At 42.6% G+C, this 5,567-nt stretch overlaps 1 non-coding gene across 1 annotated transcript; it reads left to right on the top strand.

The window, feature by feature from the left end:
* The first annotated feature begins 414 nt into the window (after positions 1–414).
* On the top strand, positions 415–540 carry LOC111812383. Its single transcript, XR_002817892.1, has one exon. It is a non-coding gene; the product is annotated as a U8 small nucleolar RNA (small nucleolar RNA).
* Positions 541–5,567: the final 5,027 nt, after the last annotated feature.

Here is a 5,567-nt window from a genome sequence, read left to right as displayed (position 1 = left end):
TGAGAGTCCCAACATCTGGGTCTAGTGTTGAGTTTGCTCTAACTCTTCAAACTGTTTTCTGACTTTCAGAATGCCTTATAATACTTCCTTTATAACTTAATTTGCTCTATGGACAGCCAAGACTTTCTGGACCAAAGGAAGTGCTATAAGTTATGTGTTGAGTGATGTGGTGGTAAGAAGGGTGTGTTCTCAGGTCCTGTGATAAAGTGGAGTTGTTGTGGTGCGCCTGTGTCCAGCACTGGGAGCGACCAAGTACACAGCTCGCCTCCCATCCCCTTAGCTGGTACAGGATTTATGGAGTGCTTCTCACCTTCAGTTCCATTAGGCTCTTATAATATAGCAGCAATTGAGACTACAGCAAAGCAATTTCTCCTCAGAGCAATTTCTTCTCCTAGTGGAAAGAACAAAATGCCATTGTCAGGTGGGATAATCCTTACCTGTGCCTCCTTTTGGAGGGCAGATAGAAAATGATGATTGGAACATAGGATGACACGTGCTGCATAGTCAGGACTTGCAACACCCTGATTGCTCCTGTCTGATTCTTCCTGAAAAAAAAAATGCTCTGTTACTTCTAAACAGTTTCTTTCTTCCTCATGCTGGAAGGAAAAAGAGATTTTTCTCCATCGTTTACTGGTTGAGCACTCTGAGTTAAAACACAAAAATATTCCCTCACACCAAGCTTTTTCTGGACTTCTCTCTCAAAATTGTCCACAATGAACCAGCAGTAATTTGTTGGTTAAAGCTCAGGCTTTCCTTCCTCTGCAGTTCCCCATGGAAGCTTTTTCTCCTCAGTTTCTCTGCTCTAGTAAATTGTGATTTTCTGTATCTCCTTCTCTATCTCCAATTTCAGGACAGTAGTTTGCCTGGGATCCCATTTCTCTGATGGACTTACAAGGAATTGTTCATTTTTTTTTAACTTCATTCAGCTTTTTACTTAATGGAAAAGTAAACACTTGCAGATCTGTATGTATCTACTTGGAAGCTAGAACTGTGGTTGCACCTCTATGAGATTCCAGACAGGGAAATCCATTAAGGCAGAGAGCAAATTAGTGGATGTTTCAGATCAGGAGAAGGTGGACTCGAGGGATGAGCCCTCAGGGAGACACAGGGTTTCTTTTTGTGGTGGTGAAATGATGTTCAAATCAATTTGATGATGGTGGTACAACTCTGGACATATACTAAAAAACGCTGGATTTCACACTTTAATCAATAAATTGTATGTTCATTATAAAGCTAAAGAAAAATGGAAAAGAGGGAGAAAAGGAAGGCAACGGAGAGAGAAAAAAGAGAAAGGGAGAAAGGTAGGAGGGAAAAGGGATGAAAGGGGGCCGGCCAAATAGCTCAGTGGATTAAAGTGTCTGCAAGCAGTTACAGGGGCCAGGAGTTCAATTCCCAGGCCTGCTGGGCCGGCCCTGCCCCTGGGGTGTGCTGAGACAGCAATTGAGACTGGGCAGGCTGTAAATAAGCAGATCACTACAAGTCCAATCTAGTAGTGAGAATCTGAGCACCCTGTAGACCCTTCCCTAAAACACAAAAAGAAGAAAGAAAGAAAGAAGAAGAAAGAAAGAAAGAAAGAAAGAAAGAAAGAAAGAAAGAAAGAAAGAAAGAAAGAAGAGGATGAAAGGGATGAGAAAGAGAGGAAGGAGTTTCCTCCATCTGCAGAGGGCTTAACAACTGAGTACGGTGTTTATACTGTGCAATAGCACATTTCCTACAATGCTCTGCAGCCTATGTACATGTGCGTGTCTTCTCCAAGAAGACCTCAAACTAATGAGGAACAATTTTGTTCTTTTAGACTGACAAAATCCAGAACAGTAGCTGAGCTGTCACATAGATGGCATCTAGCAAATACTACCTACACCAAATAAAGAGTAGGGAGCCATCGCACTTTCATGACCAAAGTCATGAGAAGCTAATCAGAAATCACTCCTACACCCCATTTCTGGTAGTTCCACAAGGAAAGTATCTGAATGCCCAAGTTTCTAACCCAAGTAGGAATATAGTTTCAATGGGCTGCCTGCTCAGAAAGTGCCTTCCTGTCCAGAGAGATCCGCAGGTCACTCCTACGCTCTGGTGGGATCCTCAGTATAACTGGGAGGACAGTGTGGCAGGCAAAGAGAGGGGAGCTGAAAACCTCAACCGATATGCAGGGGTGTCTTGGATCATAAGCAGCACAAGAAAGCACCAGTTTACAGAACATATCCTGTAGTTGCTAAATTCAACAACTGCTTACCCAGAATTCCACTTAAAGTGAAATGAGTGCTTACGTTCAGTCTAGGAATTCTTGTACATTGACCAAAGACATGGTCAACCTGGACAATGACCAGAAAGGATAAGAAAGGTGTCCTCGGCTCAGCCTGAGAGAAGAGCTTAAAAGTTAGCATACCAGAGTCCAGGTGTGGCGGCGCACAACTGTAATACCAGCACGGAGGCGGCTGAAAAACAGGACGATTACTATGAGTCTGAGCTTTGTAGTGAGACCTCTAACAAATACAAAAAATGCTAATAAAAAGGAAGTTAGCATACCAGATTCTTTATCAAGACAGACACTAAGATATTTTATATTTATAGGTTTTTATGAATTAATGCTGAAGACAATGGCTAGAATTCCTGAATGTGTCTTCAGTTATTCTCAGTAAGAAATGTTATTGGTCTCATACAGTTCTAATTAAGGATCTCCTTGAAGACCTGATTATAGTTGATAGCTAGATGATAGACACTAGATAGATGAGAGAGAGAGAGAGAGAGAGAGAGAGAGAGAGAGAGAGAGAGAGAGAGATCCTGTTAACCCTTTCCTGTAACTATTAGGGGTTTTACCCAGAGAATGGTAGTATCTTCTAAAGAAAAGACACCCTAGACTTTTGGCATTCACAAACTACCCTATTTTAAGCCACTAAAGTGACACATATGCAAGCCATGATACACATATCTGATGCAAATTGAAAATCAGCACAAACTCACCAATCAAATGGAAACAAAACTTTAAAAGTCAATACAATTCCAGTTGATGTGAGAAATTGATCCCTTCAGTGCTGCTATTTTTGTTTAAATGGATTGCAACATGCATATAATGCTAGCAACGTTGCCATATTGGCAGTTTTGAGTGTGATTTGCCCACCCTGATACCCCTTGTGGTGGAGGGCTCAAATCTCCCACCTCTTTCCTCGACTTACCTTGGCGCTGTACCTCCATACATGCTAAGCTTCTGGGTGTCATTTGCCCTTCACTAGAGGCACATGATAAAAAAAAGTGCTAAAATTTACCAGTACACTAGCAATACATTGATCATGTAGTTGCTATTAAATTAGCTTTATGATTTAAGATATACTTATATTATAGGCTTTAGGACACTGAAATTATGCAACCTGCATAAAGATCCTCAATCTCAGTTTGAGAAACATTCTGTTAGATCATCCACCCACTCTGGCAAAAATCTCTATCTGTCCATGAACTCACAAAATCTCTGTGACCAAGGAGAGACAGGCCCACTCTCAGTCTCCAGAAACCCTGAGGAGGCAGAAGCTTCTGGGCTGTGTCAGCATTTACAACATAACGATAGATCCTTTCACAATGAGTTTTCCTCCATAAGTTGAAGTGGGAGGGAGAAATTCCCAGGAAGGCAAAGGTCAGAGAACAACCCCACTCCTTCCTCAGCAAAGCCTCCCCAGGGCAGCTGCTCTGTCTAGCTTGAAGTCACCTCCCCTGACCCTGCTGAGGTTGACCACACATGACTGTGTCCCCGGGAAGCCTAAGATACCAGTTCATAAACCTCTGTTAATCAGTGAATTGTTTTTACAACAGGCTTTTTTGTTCTTGCTGTTTTTCATTTTTTAATTGTGGTGAAATACTTATAATCTAAAACTGGCCATCTTAATCATTTTAAGTGTGCAGTTCAGTAGTGTTTAGCATGTTTACATTGTTGTGAAATTAGCCTCCAGAACATTTCCAACTTGGCAAATCTGAACTCTATACCAATTAAACACTAGCTGTCCTCCCTCCTTGCCAGTCTTCGGCAGCTGCTCCTCTACTTTCTGTGTTTATGAGTTTCATTATTCCAAGTACCACGCAGTATTTTTACTTTTGTGAACCAATTATTTCATGTAACATAATGTCTTTCACAGCTCATCCATATCGTAATAGGTGCCAGAATTACCTTCCTTTATTTTTAAAGGCCAAATAACATTCCATGATATCCTATCTAGGCCAAACTTTATCCATTCATGTGTTGGTGAACTTTGGGGTTCTTCCCATTTTTTTTTTTTTTTTTTTTTTTTGGTTTTCAGAATAAAATTTCTATGAACATGGGTGTATTTTATTTCATGTTTTACTGAATTGGTTGGGTCTTTGGGCTCCACTGTCACAGTGCACGTCTGTGGCATGGTGCAAAGGATGAAACAAAGGATTACTAGGAGTCGGTGTCCAGTCTGGACCTGAGAATGCTGCTCTTACCTGAGACCCCTCAGCATGAGAACATCTAATATGGACAGCCTCAAGCTGAAGCCTCAGTGGGTGTTTATTGATAGAACCAGGCAACAAAGATGAAAGAAAAGTACAGGAGGACTAGGGAGATAGCTCAGAGGCTTAAGTCCCTGCCTGGCAAGTGTAAGGTCATGAGTTTGATTCCTGGTTCAAAAAAAAGAAAAGAAAAGTGAAGGGTATCTGGGGAGGAAACCATGCAGGGGACAGGGGACTAGCATAGGAGCTCAGGTGGTCTGTTCAGTGACTGACCTTGGGCCCCATCTAAGTGATAAATCAAAATATGAAGAGGACAAAGGCCAGAGCACCCAGTTGTTATCGCCATGTATCAGAGCCCACTTGGACTTGTGGCCAGGCAGGCTGTCTCTTCCTCTCTAACCATGCATTCCAGGAGGTTCGGGACACATGGCTCCAGAAGTCCCTTACCTCCGCATATCCATGTCATGCATATCTCTAGCCAGTGCGCCCACCTTCCACGTATGAGCTTCTGAATTTTTTAGATTTCCCAATCTCCATTTTAGCCTGAAAAACTTGCCTCCTAGATTTGATACTTTGTGTCCAGTGTATAATTTCATATGCTTTTTACCTTGGGCGTGGAAGTCAAATAGCAATGGGCTAACTCTAGAGCATCCTCAGGAACCTATAAACCTATAAATAATGTTTGATTTGACTGCAGGCAGAAAGAGCTAAGCAGGTCCTACAAGGCCAGTCTTGGCTGGCAGCTCTGAGGCTTCGTCCTGACCTGCTCTTGGAAGGACCCTGTCCCGAAGCTGCTGAAAGCTCTTCCGTCACCAGCCCACCTTCTAGGGATTCCGCAAATGCTAAGGTGGACACTGTCTCTTGTAAGTGATGAAAGAAGCCCAAAGTTAGCTGAAATTTTAAGCAGAGGCTGTCGGGCCATCCTGAGGACTGTTTGTGAGTGACACACTGAAATGCGCTGTGTTTTAGGGAGGATCATCCAGTGTTGCTGCCTGGATGAATGTGCACACACATGCAGGTAGGACCTCTCGCCTGCTGACCTGTGGAAATCCATCCTCTCAAACTCGAGGGCTACGTAGAAGGTCCTCTCAATGTGGCTCTACTATCTTTTG

The sequence above is a fragment of the Octodon degus genome, unplaced genomic scaffold, assembly GCF_000260255.1.
Source record: "Octodon degus isolate 3935 unplaced genomic scaffold, OctDeg1.0 scaffold00122, whole genome shotgun sequence".
NCBI classification, from domain to species: domain Eukaryota; kingdom Metazoa; phylum Chordata; class Mammalia; order Rodentia; family Octodontidae; genus Octodon; species Octodon degus.
Note: the sequence above shows the minus strand (reverse complement) of the source record. Positions and strands in the feature narration are given on the sequence as shown.